Source organism: Tamandua tetradactyla, chromosome 6 (assembly GCF_023851605.1).
Source record: "Tamandua tetradactyla isolate mTamTet1 chromosome 6, mTamTet1.pri, whole genome shotgun sequence".
Taxonomy (NCBI): Eukaryota; Metazoa; Chordata; class Mammalia; order Pilosa; family Myrmecophagidae; genus Tamandua; species Tamandua tetradactyla.
In genome coordinates, this window is record NC_135332.1 from 153,029,133 (window position 1) to 153,045,810 (window position 16,678).

Sequence of the window (16,678 nt, forward strand, 5' to 3'; positions counted from 1 at the left end):
ACACACACACACAAACATACACACACACCGTACAAGTTCAGAGGTTCCCTCAGCCACGGAAATGTAAGATGTGATGGGAAACATTTGGGCTGCCTAGGTCTAACCTATGGATATGGGATGGATCTGGTTGAATGCCTTGCCTTGTCTGGCAATGCCATTCTCTGAATACTTTTCGGAGGTAATCTTTTCTCTCTGGCATTTATTGGTCAAAGTCTTAGAGCTTAACAGGACCAGGGAAAATCAATATGTATCCTTCACTTCCAATTTTGTATACAGTGAAACCCAGTTAAAGAGAACCACAAGGACAGCAATACTTAGAGGTAGAACTATCAAGATGAAATGTTAAAAGAGCAATGACTGAGTTCAACCCCATTTTTCAGTATAGAAATGAGAAGTTAGAGGATTTTCTCAAAGACATACAGTTGGTATGTGTGGTTGATGTGATGAGGAAAGGATGTGAATATTGTTAACATATCAATATTCTCTCGTGACCATGGTTCAGAGCCAGAGACAGAAAAATAGATGTTCTAGTTTCTATACTCAAATGAATAGCCCACAGTGGCAGCCCTGTTCTTGTTTCTGTGACAAGCCAGAGGAACCTCTTCAGAGAAAGACCAACTGGCTTTGTGCATTTTTGCTTATTCTGAAGCCAACACCTTGCTTTAGGGATGAATAAAAGCCCTTTACCTGTTTCTTTGGTATGATAGGAAACAGAAATTCCTCTTTAGAAATGGGTTTTGGAGTCACTTGTACTGCATAGAGTCAGGGAGGAGGGCAACAGAATGCCTAGTGCCAGAAAGATAAGAATAGCTCACTTGTGTCTGCTTGAACTGAATTTTGGGGATTAGTTGTTAGGAATGTGGACAATGGAGTCAGGAGTGACCTTGGAGAAAGTGGCAAGAGGTAAGAAGAATGGTAGACAGGAAACATTCATTGCAAAATCAGAGGTTATATCATGTATGCTATTTGCATTCTTTTGTTTTTTAACCTTACAATTTATCGTGAACATTTTATGTCATTTAATAATCTTCTACATTAATTTTTTTTTTTTTTGACCTGGGCAGGCTCCAGGAATTGAACCCAGGTCTCTGGCACTGCAGGTGAGAATTCTACATTAATTTTAATAAATACATAATATTCCCTCATATGGGAATATTATAGTTTATTGAGCCATCCCCTATTGATTATTTGAGTTTACATTTTTTCTATAGACATCATAATGACTGTCTTTATAAATACGTCTTTATTAACATACATGACTATTTCATTAGGAAACTTCCTAGAATAGAATTTCTGGGTCAAAGGATAATCAAAAGCCTTAAAATTTGCAGGGTATTACCAAATAACAGCAATTTAAATTCCTTTGCGGTACAGCTAATAACCATGGATGTGAATTATATGCAAGATCTCCATGTTGCATGTGCTTAGCCTTTCCTCAAATTTCTTGGTTGTGATTCTTTCCTATGGTGTAAAGTCTCTTGCAAATAATCAATGACACTTTATAATTGCCCCTATTTTTCTAGACACTAGAATTAAAATCTGGAATTGGAAAAGACTTCTGAAATTTGAATCAGGAATTCATTTTTAAAATCACTGGAAGATTTAGATCAATCAGATTTTCATATTTATTCATAATGTGGTAGATATGTAAAAGTTTCTCCATCCATCCATCCATCCATCCATTGAACAAATACATTTGCTAGACATAAAAAAGCATAATCCCTGCCTAGAAGCATTTTATAATTAAAAGAAAAGGACATAAGAAAAGTAAAAGAAAAAATCAGGACATATATAAATATGTACTTTCAAAGTGAAAGAAAATTATTAGTTTTCCATTAAATCTTTTAAAAGTTTGTATATATATATATATATATTTTTATATATATATTATATATATAGTGGTTAATGGTTAGTACCACTTACAAAGGATCTGTCATTTTATGCTGATTGTATACATAAAGATATTCCCAGTTGTTTCAGAAACCTTAGAGAAATCATGGCAAAGCTAAATGAAATTAGGTGACAGATTGAAAAAAAAAGATGGTGTATTTTTTCTATAGTTTCTTTCTCTTACCTAGTTAATATTCACAACAGGTTGCCTTGGTGGAGAACATCTTGAGTATACTGGCCACTAGAAGATGCTCATTTCCACTGTTGGCCTTTATGTTTCTAGTGAATGAACATTAAGGGAGACTTGGAACTATGTCACACGTGTTTAGCACAATTGCTTGTTAAACATTTACATCCCACAAACTTACTTTTCACTTAAAATAATATGCTGCTCTGATTTCTTCTTTTTCTTACTTCAAACTCAGTCCTGCAAATGCCAGGTACATAGTAGGTACTCAGTAAATGCTTGATGAATTCATTGACCTGGAAAAAAGGTTGAGTATTTTCATTATATATGTGCCATGCTGTGAAGATTAATAACTGTGTAGCAAAGCACTCTCTGTTGGCACCAGAAAAACCAAAAATATGCTCGATATAAACAAAGTTTGTGTGGATAGCTTCAGCTCTTACTGACATTCCAGGTATTGACAAAAACTCTTAACTTGGTAGCTTTTTACCATATGCTTTAAGAAATCCATTTCTGTTACATAGGTTTTTCCCAACTATCCTGTTTTCTCAAATAACAAAAATGAAATAAAATATTTTGGCAGAAATAAAAGAGAAATAAAAAAAACATTTAACCAAGCTATCAAACAGGAGGCTTGTTTCTTTGTGCCCTGCCTACCTCCCATTTAAATGGTCCTGTCCTCTCTTTTATTCTATTTACAAACTACCAAGGCCACTTTAGAGTTCACTTAGGCAAGAACTTTTTCCTGTTAAATATTTGTCAACTAATACTCCATAGGAAAAGTTTAAAATATTACCATTTTCAGAAACATTTGCATTTCGTTAGAGTAGTCTTTGAAAAGATAAAACATTTATGATTCAAAGTAGCAATGCATAAAGGAGGGGCTTTTGGTTGACCTGTGGGTACTATTTGGAAAGACTTTTTAATGTGTATGTATAGAAAAGTGCTTACCCAGCATCTCTCAAATCACGCCTGATGAACTGATGCCAATTTGATTGAAACCTCTCTTAAATTAAGAAACTGGCTTCTTTTTATAATCTGCCTTCGATCCCTACTATTCTCTTGAAACCTATGATGATTTAGTGGCCAAATCCAATGGATACTTTTCAGTCTTCCAATCTGACACCTCCTTGATGTGAGTTTCCCTTTTGAAACTTTCTTTGGTTTCAGTATGCTGCTCTCTTGGTTCACCTTCAACCTCTCCCAATCTATTTTCCTGTCTTCATGACCAGCTTTTCTTCTTCCTCTCACACACTAATATTTGTATTTCCATATGTAAGCAAGCCTTTTCTCTCCTTGCCCTTAGAGTTTCTGCTTGAATGATTTTTTTCATTCCTTTGTCTTTAGCTATAATCTTATTGCCTACTGCTCCCTGCTCATATACCCTCTCTCTGGAGCTTCAGAAATCTTCTGGATATTGCCACTTGTATCCTCTTACTGTGTAAATTAAACACATCCAATGTCAAGGTCATTATCTTGAAGTCCAGCCCCTGTTTCTTGTATATTCTCTCCATTTTCTACCTCAATTAATGGCTTTACCATACATTCAAGAACCCTTCCCTCAATCTGCTAGATAATTAATATTTATCCTTGAACCCTCATTTCTACACCCAGTTGACCATCAGATTCTTTTGTTGGTCTTTCTAAATCAACAACTTGTCTTGCTCCTCAATACTCTTCCTTTAGTTTAGAACCTCATCTCCAGTAACCTGTCTTATTGCAGAAGCCTTCTAATTATACGCAAAGTGCCTAAAATATTGTTTCCTTTCAGTGGTAATATTTTGTCACACTGTTGCCAGATACAATAATTTGCTTCTTTACTTAAAATTTTGATGGCTTCCCCTTCTTTCATGAGAGAACAGGTCTTTCATTCACTCATCCATCCATTCATGCATTCATTCAAATAATATAATTGAACACCTACCAGAAGTTGACATTGGGTAAATATTGGTGAAGAAAAACTATTACTCTGGTTGGAAGACTTCCTGGAAGATGGAGGAGTAGGGAGCTCCAGGATTCACTCCTCCTCAAAAACAGCTAGTGAAGAGGCAGGAACTATCTGAAACAACTGTTTTGGGACTTCACAGGCCAGGGAGGTACTACAGCATTTTGGATTGCTGGATCCATGCTTTGAACTGTTGTTTCAGCCCACCCCAGACAGGGAAAGCTCACAGCCATTGTTTCAACTCCACCCCCAACAGGGGTGGAGATGATGGAGGTTTAAAGACACAGTATCTCCTTAGGGCTGAGGGGAATAGTTTATTGAAGAGTGCCTAGCAAATGCAACTTTGGGGGGTTATCAGAAAGGTTTATCACATCTTTCCTGACACTCTCCCTAGAGCTCTTTGGAGCTTCACTTTGTCCTTTTTGTGGGTCCCTGGCCCTGTTTTGCCTGGAGAAATACTAACTTCAGAAAGTCTTCTCTGGTGTGACCTCCTCTCAGTATTTGCCATCAAGGCAAAAGCAGCTAGAGGCAATAAAAGAAGTGTTAAAAAAACTATAGATGCAAAACAAACAAACAAAAACAGAACAGATCAAGGTTTCCAGAGAAGGAACAGAGGAAAGAAGCTTTCTCTTAAAGGTGAAACAATTGCACAAATGGTGCAATCTTAAAAATTGTGCTGCATATCCAGGGCAAAAATCAGATGAAGAGATTTGGGAAAATCTGATTAGTTAAACATGGGTACTTCTAAAGGTCTGGAATAAATTGAACCAAGCATCAAAGAAGAACCTCAGACAAAGCCAATCAACAATAAAATGTTTTTATTTTTGATAAAATATAATGTTTTTTATATATTGGTGAAGAAAAACTATTACTCTGGTTGGAAGACTTCCTGGAAGATGGTGGAGTAGGGAGCTCCAGGATTCACTCCTCCTCAAAAACAGCTAGTGAAGAGGCAGGAACTATCTGAAACAACTGTTTTGGGACTTCACAGGCCAGGGAGGCACTACAGCATTTTGTAGGAATGAGGAAATGACCTTCAGAGTAAACTCATCAAGATAATCAGATGCCTAGTGTTTTAGTTTGTAAGCTGCTGGGATGCAACATACCAGAAATGGAATGGCTTTCAAAAAAAGGGGAATTTAATAAATTGCAAGTTTACAGTTTGAAGTCTATGAAAATGTCCAAATTAAGGTAAGGCTATAAAAAATGTCCAAATTAAGGCACCCAGGAGTAGATACCTTGGTTCAAGGGTTTCTCTCTCAGTTGGAAAGGCACATGGTAACATCTGTTAGCTTTCTCTCCAGGCCTCTTCAATGGCTTCCCCAGGGGCATTTTCTTTCTTCATCTCCAATGGTCTCTGGTCATGTGGGTTCTGTTGGCTTTTGTAGCTCTGAGCTTTTACCAAAATGGTTCACTCTTAAAGGTCTCCACTAGCAACCTCATCTTGAATGAGTGGTGACACATTTCCATAAAACCATCTAATCAGTAGTTACCACCCACAATTGGGTGGGTCACATCTCCATGGAAACAATAAAAATGATCTCACCCAGCAATACTGAGTGAGGATTAAAGGCCATGGCTTTTCTGCAGTACACAACAGATTCAAACCAGCATACCTAGGCATCAGAAAACCCACAAACTATACTAAAAAGCAGAAAGATATAGTTCAGTTAAAGAAACATATTAAAACTTTGGGGTAAACACAGAATTTGAAACAACTAATCAATAATGTTCACACAAATCTCCCGAATCAATTCAAGGAATGAAGGCAAATATGGCTAAAGAGGTAAGAATATTAAGAAGACACTGGGCGAGCATAAAGAAAAATTTGAAAGTACAAAAAGAAGTGTAGCAGAAGGCAGTGCAAAGGTGCCTCAGTGGCAAAATTCTTGCCAGCTGTGCCAGAGACCCAGGTTCAATTCCCAGAGTCTGCCCATGCCAAAACAAACAAACAAAAAACAAACAAACAACAACAACAACCAAAAAAAAAAGCAAGAAAGAAAAGAAAAGAAATGTAACAGAAATTATGGGAATGAAAGACACAATAGAAGAGATTAAAAATACACTAGAGGCATATCACAGCAGATTTGAACAGACAGAAGAAAGAATCAGTGAACTAGAAGATATGGCATTCAAAATCTTAGACTGAATTACAGATAGAGAAAAGAATGGATAAATTAAGCAGGAGCTCAGGAATTTGAAAGACAGCATGTAGCATACAGACATACATACTGTGAATATCCCAGAAGGAGAAGAGAAGGGGAAAGGGACAGAAAGAATATTTGAGGAAATAATGGCCAAAAACTTCCCAAATCTTATGAAAGACATAAATATACATATCCAAGAAGCAAGAATATACTCCAAACAGAATAAGTTCTGGTAGACCTACTCTGAGGTACATATTAACCAGAATGTCAAATTCCAAAGATAAATAGAGAATCCTGAAAGCATCAAGAGAAAAGCAATTTGTCACATGCAAGGGAGTGACTATTTCTCATAGAAACCATGGAGGCAAGAGGGCAGTGGTATGATATATTTAAGATACTGAAAGAGAAAAACTGGCAGCTAAGAATTCTTTATCTGGAAAAACTGTCCAAAAATACTGGAGAGTTTAAAATATTCAGAGATAAACAGAAACTGAGAGAGTTTGTTAGCAGAGACCTGCCCTACAGGAAACACTAGAGGGGATTCTTCAAGATGAAAAGAAAAAATAGGAGAGAGAGGCTTAGAGTAGAGTGGAATGAATATTATCAGTAAGAATAACTGAAAGGGTGCTAAGAGAGACAAAAATAAAATATGACATAAGGATAAAATGGTTGAAGTAAGTACTGTCTTTACAATAATAACATTAAATATTAATGGATTAAACTTCCCAATCAAAAGACACAGATTGGTGGAATGGATAAAAAGAGTGTGATGCCAACTATATGCTGTCAACAAGAGACTAAATTTAGACAACTAGACACAAATAGTTTGAAAGTGCAAGGTTGGAAAAAGATAATCCATACAAACTGTAACCAAAAAAGAGTTCAGTGGCTATCCTAATATCAGAAAAAATAGACTTTAAATTAAAAATTGTTGCAAGAGACAAAGGACACTATATATATTAATGAAAGGGCCAATCCACCAAGAAGAATTAGCAATCATAAATATTTATGTACCAAACTATGGTGCCCCAAAATATGTGAGGCAAACACTGAAAAAATTGAAGGGAGAAATAGACATCTCTATAATTATTTTTGGAAACTTCAATATACTACTATCCTCAATAGATAGAATATCTAGACAGAGGATCAATAAAGACACAAAGAACTTGAATAATATGATAAATTAGCCAGAACTAACAAACATATACAGAACATTGCATCCCAAAACATCAGAACATACATTCTTCTCAAGTGCACATGGCTCATTCTCCAGGATAGACCATATGATGGGTCACAAAATAAGTCTCAAGAAATTTAAAGTGATTGAAATTATACAAAGGTCTACTTCTGATCACAATGGAATGAAGCTGGAAATCAATAAGAAACATAGAACTGGAAAATTAAAAAATATGGAGATGTTAAACAACACACTTTTAAACAATCAGTGGGTCAAAGAAGAAATTGCAGAAGAATTCAGCAATTATCTTAAGATGAATGAAAATGAGAATTCAACATATCAAAACTTACAGGATGCAGTGAAAGCAGTGCTAAGAGGGAAACTTACAGCCCTAAATGCCTGCATTCAAAAAGAAGAGCTAAAACCTAAATTCATGCCTGGAAGAACTATAAAGAGGAGAATAAATTAACCCAAGTCAAGCAGAAGGAAATGAATAACAAAGATTAGAATGGAAATAAGTGAAATTGAGAATTAAAAACAATGGAATTAACAAAACTAAAAGTTGGTTTTTGAGAAGATCTATAAAACTGACAAAGAAAAAAGAGAAAAGAAAATCAGCATTGAGAGGTAGGGGATTACTACTGACCCCACATAAATAAAAATGATCATAAAAGGATACTATGAACAACTGTGTGCCAACAAATTAGACAAAATAGGTAAAATGGACAAATTCCTGGAAACACCCAAACAACCTACACTGACTCTAGGAGAAATAGAAGAGCTCAACAGACCAACCGCAAGTAAAGAGATTGAATCAATATTTAAAAACCTCCCAATAAATAAAAACCTAAGACCAGATGGCTTCACAGGGGAATTCTACTAATCATTCCAATAAGAATTTATGCCAGTCCTGCTCAAACTCTTCCAAAAATTTGAACAGGAGGGAAACTACCCAACTCATTCAATGAAGCCAATATCACTTTAATAATAAAGCCAGATAAAGATACAAGAAAGGGAAATTACAAACCAATTTCTCTAATAAATATAAATGTAAAAATCCTCAACAAACTATTTGCCAGTTGAATCCAACAGCACATTAAAATAACTATACACCATGACGAAGTGAGTTTGATCCCATGTATGCAAAGGTAGTTCAACATAAGAAAATCAATTAATGTAATACATCACATTAATATTGAAGGGTAAAAAACACATCATCATCTTTATTGACACAGGAAAGGCATTTGATAAAATCCAGCATCCTTTCTTGAGAAAAGCATTTGGAAAGATAGGAAAAGAAGGAAACTTCCTCAGCATGATAAAGGGTGTATATGAAAAACCCACAGCTAACATTGTACTCAATGGTGAAAGACTGAAAGCTTTCACTCTAAGATCTGGAAGAAGGTAAGGATATCCACTGCCACCACTGTTACTCAACATTGTGCTAGAAGTTCTAGCTCAAGCAGTTAGCCATGAAAAAGAAATAAAAGGCATTCGAATTGGATAGGAAGAAATAAACTTTCACTATTTGCTGATGACATGGTACTATATATAAACAATTCCCCAAACTCAACGACTAATAAACTAATAAACAAGTTCCTGGTGGAATACGAAATCAACATGCAAAAAATCAGTAGTGTTTCTATACATTAGTAATGAGTAATCTGAGAAGGAAATTTTTTAAATTTCATGTGCAATAGCAACTAAAAGAATCAAATATCTAGGAATAAATTTTACCAAGGATGTAAAAGACACTGATACACAGAAAACTACAAAACAATGCTGTAAGAAATCAAAGAAGACTTAAATAAATGGGAAGACATTCCGTGTTCTTGGACTAAGATGTCAGTTCTACCCAAATTGATTTACAGATTCAATGTGATACCAATCAAACTTCCAACAGCCTACTTTGCAGGAATGGAAAAGTCAATTATGAAATTTATTTGGAAGGGTAAGAGGCCCTGAATAGCCAAAAAATATCTTGAAAAAGAAGACCGAACTTGGAGGAGTCACTTCCTAACTCTAAACCATATTATGAAGCTACAGTGTTCAAAACAGCCTGCTATGGTATAAAGATAGATGTGTTGAGAAATGGAATTGAATTGAGAGTTTAGAAATAGATCCTTAAATCTATGGCCAATTGCTATTTGGCAAGACTGCCATGTGTATTCAAATAGTTAGAGTCGTCTCTATTTGTATATGGTTATCCATATACAAAAGAATGAAGGAGGACCCCTATCTCACACTTTATGCAAAAGTTTATTCAAAATGGATCAAAGACCTAAATATAAGAGCCAGGGCAAGTAAGCTCCTAGTAGAAAATGTAATTTTTGTATAAGGTGTAGGTAGGGGACCTCTTTCATTCTTTCGGCTATTGAAATCCAGTTCTCCCATGCCCATTTATTGGAAAGACTATTCTGTCCCAGTTCAGTGGGTTTGCGGGCCTTATCAAAGATCAAATGTCCATAAATTTGTTGGTCAATCTCTTCACTCTCTATTCTATTTCACTGGTCAGTCCTTCTGTCTTTGTGCCAATACCATGCTATTTTGACCACTGTGACTTTATAGTAAGCCTTAAAGTCAGGAAGTGATAGACCTCCCAGTTCGCTCTTCTTTTTTCAGAAGGTCTCTTTCCCTTACATATAAATTTGATAACCAGTTTTTCCAAACCTTCAAAGTAGGTTGTTGGGATTTCTACTGGTATTGCATTGAATCTGTAGATCAGTTTGGGTAGAATTGACATTTTGACGATATTCAACCTTCCTATCCATGAGCATGGAATATCTTTCCATCTATTTAGGTCATTTTTCAATGGCAATTTTGTTTTGTAATTTTCTGTGTATAAGTCCTTGTTATACCTTTTTAGGCTTATTCCTAGATCAAATGGTATCTAAGTTAGTGTTTAATATTTAGAACTTAAGAACTTTACTGTCTGAATTTGTAGATTTTTTTCCTTGCTGCCTTAATTTTAAATTGGTTTATGAAACTTACTGCACAAACACAGGCTTTACAATGATTATATGAATACTTTATTTAAATATGCCTATGGTTAAGCTAAAAAAAAATTGTTTTGGCTATTCTGGGTCCTTTGAATTTCTACAGAACTTCAGGATTAGCTTTTCAATTTGTGAGAAGAAGCCAACTGGGATTTTCATAGTGATGTGTTGAATCTGTAGATGATTGCTATCTTAACAATATTAAGTCTTCTGATACATGGAATGCTTTTTCATTTATTTAGTCTAATTTCTTTCAACAATGTTTTGTAGTTTTCACAGTATAAGTTTTGTGCTGTTTTTGTTAAATTTAGTCCTAATCATTTTCTTTTTATGTTACTGCAAATTAAATTATTTTCTTAATATCATTTTTGATTTGTTCATAGCTACTGTATGGAAATACAATTCATTTTGTATATTGGTCTTGTATCTTGTTTTTAAGATTTTCTATATACAAATTATATCATCTGTAAATAAGAATCTTAATTTTGCTCTTAAAAAAAAAAAAAAGAAAATGTAGGGAATCATCTTCAAGATCTTCCTAGACTTAAACCCAAAGCACCAACAATGAAAGAAAAAAATAGATAAATAGGACGTCATCAAAATTAAAAACTTTTGTGCTTAAAATGAATTTGTCACAAAAGTGAAAAAGGCTACATATTCAATGGGAGAAAACATTTGGAAACCACATATCTGAAAAGGGTTTAATATGCACAATATATAAAGACATCCTACAAGTAAACAGGAAAAAGACAACTCAATTAAAAAAGTCTTTTTCTATTTTTTAGAAAAAATACATTTTTTCTAAAAGATGCTCAGCATCACTAGCTATTAGAGAAATGCAAATCAAAACCACAAGAGATATCATTTCATACATACTAGAATGAATGCTATTACAAAAACAGGAAACTTCAAGGAAGTTCTCACTCATTGCTGTTGGAAATGTAAAATGGTACAGCTGCTGTGGAAGACAGTTTTACCCTTTCCTAAGGAATCTAAACATAGAATTGCTGTATAATCCAACAATTCTGCTACTAAGTCTATACTCAGAGTAACTGAAAGCAGGACTTGAACAATTACAACAATGTTCATAGTGGCATTATTGACAATTGCCAAAAGATGAAGCAACCCAAGTGTCCATTAAACGATGAATGGGTAAACAAAATGTGGTATATATGCACAATGGAATATTATTCAGCATTAAAAATGAATGAAGTTCTGAACCTTGAAGACATTATGGTGAGTGAAATAAGTCCTTCCTTCCCCCTCCTTCCACTCCAACTACTTCCACATTCGTCATCGATCTCTTCCATTTCTGCTCGTCTTTTGAGCAGAGACACTGACTGCCTTTGTTCCTGACTATCTAACAGCCTCGGAAAAGAGTGAGGGTGTCTCCCTCTAGAGCACAGGGAAGGCATGTTTACTGCCCATTATAAAAAAGTTGTGCTTCGTATGCTTAGGGTTTCTCCCCTGGAATGCAACCCACCATGTGTGCAGGTGCTTCTTGGCCCACTTAGAATCATTCTTGGGAATTGAGTCTCGGGAAAGTGGGGCAAGAAACTGCTTATATTCTGGCTACCAATATTATTATGAATAATAGAGTCCTTTTTGTTTGGCCTTGGAATCTTATATCTTCTACTGGCATCCAAATAACTCTTCTTAGTAAAGTCTCAAACCCTTCACAGCTCTTGACACTGTTCATCTTTCAAGATCTAGCTCAAGTGTTTCTTCTTTGATGAAGATACCACTGATTCTTCCAGGCAAAATTATACATGTGGATCTGTGATTTTATAGCACATTACTACTAACAGTAATTAGTAAATTAGGTTGTGTTTATCTCACATTGCAAGTCTTTCTCTCTGCTATATTAATAACCTTTAGAATCAGATGCCAGGTCTCAATCACCTGGTATTACTTATGTTTATAGACTATACCTTAAAGTAGTCAATAAACATTGATGAATCGATGAATGTAATTCTCCTTTATTTTCTAATTTTCTCCTACTTGGCCTCATCTTCTTTCTAATATTTGAGGTATTGAGGACTTATTTTAATTTTCCTTTCAAAGTATGTCTATTTTTTCATTGTACTGCTTCTACTCTGATTCTATGACCATTGGAAGTAGTGACTTCCTCTATACCCTCTAGCTTAATCAGAAATTTTTCCACTATGAAAATGTGTGCATTTTTGAATTGTTCTTCTTTTGTCATCTAAGGCCAAATTTCCATGAATACAGAAAATATCTTGTTGTTGAACATCCTTGGCTCCTACATTTAATATAAAAGTAGTTTTATCTTATTGTATATGCCCTTTTAATTAAATGAAATGGTCCTGTTAAAATGTTTGCAAAAGCTCTTACAGCACTATGGCAATTGGCAAGCACAAGCACCTTATGTGGCAGAAAGGGAGCCAAAAGGAAAGTGGTTGATCCATTTTCTAGAAAAGATTGAAATGATGTGGAAGTACCAGCAATATTTAATATAAGAAATACTGGGAGAACAGTAATTACAAGGATTCAAGGGAACAGAATTTCATCTTAAGGATCGTGTTTTTAATGTAAGCCTTGCTAATCTGCAGAAAGATGAAGTTGCATTTAGAAAATTCAAGCCAATTACTGAGTATGTGCAGGGCAAAAATTACCTAACCAACTTCCATGGCACAGCTCTTACCTGGGACAAAATGTGTTCCATGGTCAAAAAAAGGCAGGCCATGATTGAAGCTCATGTCTATATCAAAACAACTAATCGTTATTTGCTTCATCTATTCTCTGTTGGTTTTACCAATAAACACAGCAATCAGATTCAGAAAGCCTCTTATGCTCAGCACCAAGAGGTCTGCCAAATCCAGAAGAAGATAATGTAACTCATGACCCAGGAGGTGCAGACGAACGACCTGAAAGAAGCGGTCAGTGAATTGATTCCAGACAGCACTGGGAAAGACATAGAGAAGTCTTGCCGTTCTATCTAGCCTCTCCATGATGCATTTGTTAGAAAAGTAAAAATGCTGAAGAAGCCCAAGTTTGAATTGGAAAAAACTCATAAAGCTTCACAGTGAAGGTAGTAGTTCTGGAAAAGCAACCAGAGATGAGATAGGTGCTGAAAGTGGAATGAGCTGATGGATATGAGCCACCAGTCCAATAATCTAAAATTTAGACTTCTAAAATTGACAAATAAAAAGTCTTATTTGTGAAAAAAAAAGATGTTTGCAATGTCCTTTTTAACCCTAAAGATGATATAAACCCCAGCTCAGCATTAACTCAGTGAGTAAATATGCACTTTAATCTGTGATCTAGGCTATCACACTAAGGCTGTTTTAGTTGGTGCTGCTAAAAACTATTCTTTGTGTTTTCCACCATCCAGGTGTCTATTATGCAGGCCACATTTACTACAACACTGGTTATGACCCAATTATTTTTCAGAATGGACCATTAAAAAAAAAGAAAACCATAGTTAAGAGAGGGTACAGAGAAAAATAGAAGGAAATGAGTTTGTGAGTATTAGTTAGGATAGGTCGAGTTTATGCTTCGTAGTCAACAAGCCTCCAAATCTCATTGGCTTAACTCACTGAGTCCAGATGAATACCCAGGAAAGCTCCCCTTCATACAGTAACTTGGCCATCGAGGCTATTTAGATCTTGTGGCTCCTATATCACCTCACTTCAGAAAGAAGCGTTGGCAGGGGAAGAGAGTGAATGGAAAATTTATAACCTCTTCAAATCACACTGGCAAAAGCTAATCACAAGGCCCTACCAAACTGCATTGACTGAGCACTACCAATGAGCACAGAACTAAATGTATGTAAATATTGAATCATGTGAAAGAACATCACATCTGAAAAGAAACACTATTGAGCATCAACTACAGAAGTTTCCAAACTTTTTTGATTCATGCTGCTCTTTGTGTCTAAGTAATTTTTTCACAGACACCAAGCCAAATAAACACCTAACAGTGTTGTCAATTAAGTAGTTAGGTCCAAACAACTTAAAATGCACTTACATACTAGTAACTTAGTAGCTGTTTTGGAAAAAAGAAACATAAATTGAAAGAAAAAATATTATTTCTGTGTTAACCTTAGCCACAGTTCTTAGTAATGAGATATTGTGTGCCTCTTGGTCACACACACCTCTCAGAACTTGGAATCAGACTTGTCACTGACATCCCCATTTCCTGTTCTGCATTGATTTTCATGTGTACGCGTTGTTTTACAGCAACTGTCATAATTTAGCTTTGCAAAGGTAGGCCGTCCTTGAAAGGAATGTCGTATGATCTAATGTTGAAATCGTCAATTACTTTGAGTTGATAGTTGACATAGTGTCTGACAGATATGGGTATTGATACATTCCTTTCAAGAAATTGAAATATCCCATTATGCACTTGTAAGTATGCTGCCATGCCCTGGGGTGATCGGGTACACAGTTTGGGAACCACGGACTTATTGTCCTAGGTGCAATATACGGATCACTCAATCTCTCACAACACTTTGTTTGGTAGGTGTTATCATCCCCGATTTATGGATGAGGAAACTAAGGCTTGAAAAGAGCATGAAGCCTGCCCCGAATTTTCTAGTGAGTGATTAGCACAGCAGAGGCTTGAACCCAAGCCTTCTGGCTCCAAAACTCATTGCATCATGCCATGTATCATTAGATTTGCAGGGTTGAGGTTTCCTCAGCTTCCTCTCTCCATGACCTTTCCTGAATTTCAAGCAACATTGAAACGACTATTTTTTTAAAAACATGTGGAAGTGCTTGAAATTCATGGAAATGATTTTAAATTGTGTCTACTTTTTTAGCTTTAAGGCACACCTGCTGGAAAAGAAATTCTCTTGAGCAGAGATTAAAGAGATTTAAATGACCTTAAAATGGCCCCAGGAAAGATTGTTTAAGCTTTGAAATCAAGACAGTAGATTTCTAATTAACTTGTAATTGTTTTACTGCTAATTTTTAATGTGACATTAAGAATGGACCACATATCACTTTCTCTCCAGCTATCAGGACAGGCTCTACAAACTAAACCTTCCTCATCGGCTGTTGACTAATTCAGTATGGATCTATGTTGGAATTTTTCCAACTCTGCTTGCACATAATTTCTAAGTCTCAGCAGACCCGTGCAAAAATGAACCATAACTATAATCTTTCATGTTACTCATAGTTCTATTTAATTATTTGAAATACTACCTGATAAATAGTGCAATCAGAATTCCAGTTTAAAAGTAACTACTTCCACATCACTTTTCTGCTCTCATCTAATTTGGAACAGGTTTTGGATTACTACCTCTAAATTATGTAAACTCCTAATCAATGATTAATTTAAGAATCTTTGAGCTGTTGCTTTGTGTGTGTGTGTGTGTGTGTGTGTGTGTGTTTGGCAGGGGGTGGGTTCCTAAGTGTTAATAAATTCAGGCCTAGTTAAATGAGATTTCTTTCTTCCCTAGCCTTTTTCTTTTATTTTCTACAGAGCTCATTTAAGGTGGTTGGAACCAAGGAAGAGTAAATCCTTAGAACATAAAATTGTTGTTAAAACAAAATGTTACTTAATGCAGAATTATAAGTACATTTGTATTAAATGCCTCTGACATAATAGACTAACATCTATTGAGTTTAATAGATGAGTAAGAACTATTAAACAAAATGCTAAGCAGTTTATGTTTATTTTGTTTGACCCCAACCACAACCATGGATGTCATTGTTATCATCTTCATTTTGCAGATGAATAAACTGACAGTCGAGAGAGTTTGAGGAAATCTCCTAAGGTTGCAAATGAATACATGTTTAAAGCTGGGATTCCAATTTGGTTTGGTCTGACTTCATAGGCACAGCTTGGTCTGCAGTGTTGTGCTGCCTCCATATCAGGTAATATGAGGATGGACTCATGTCTTTTATATTTCATATTGATCTTTGCATATGATAATATGATACTGTTAATTTTTATTTATCAAATACTTATTGAGTGCATAGAGTGGGCAGACAATTTTTGAGAAGCTAATTAGAGCTAATTGTAAATATTGACATTTGTTAAACTTTGTAACATTCATTTTCTAAGAGTCAGTGATTTTTTTTAGCTCTTATGCAACTTTACATTAGATATCTTGAAGGATGCAAATGTTTCAGTGAAGATCTACAATACTGAAAAAATATTGGGTTGGATCCTAGAACTGTGAATATCTGTATTTGCCCCTTCTACTTGCTAGGTCTTTGAGCAAGAGAGTCAGTTACTTTGTCCAGAGCTTAATTTCTTCACTTGTATAATGAAAGGATTAGAACATCTGATCTCAAGGTTCTAATCAGTAATAAACCTATGATTTTACTAAGCACAGTAATCTTTTATAGGTCATTCACAAAGATA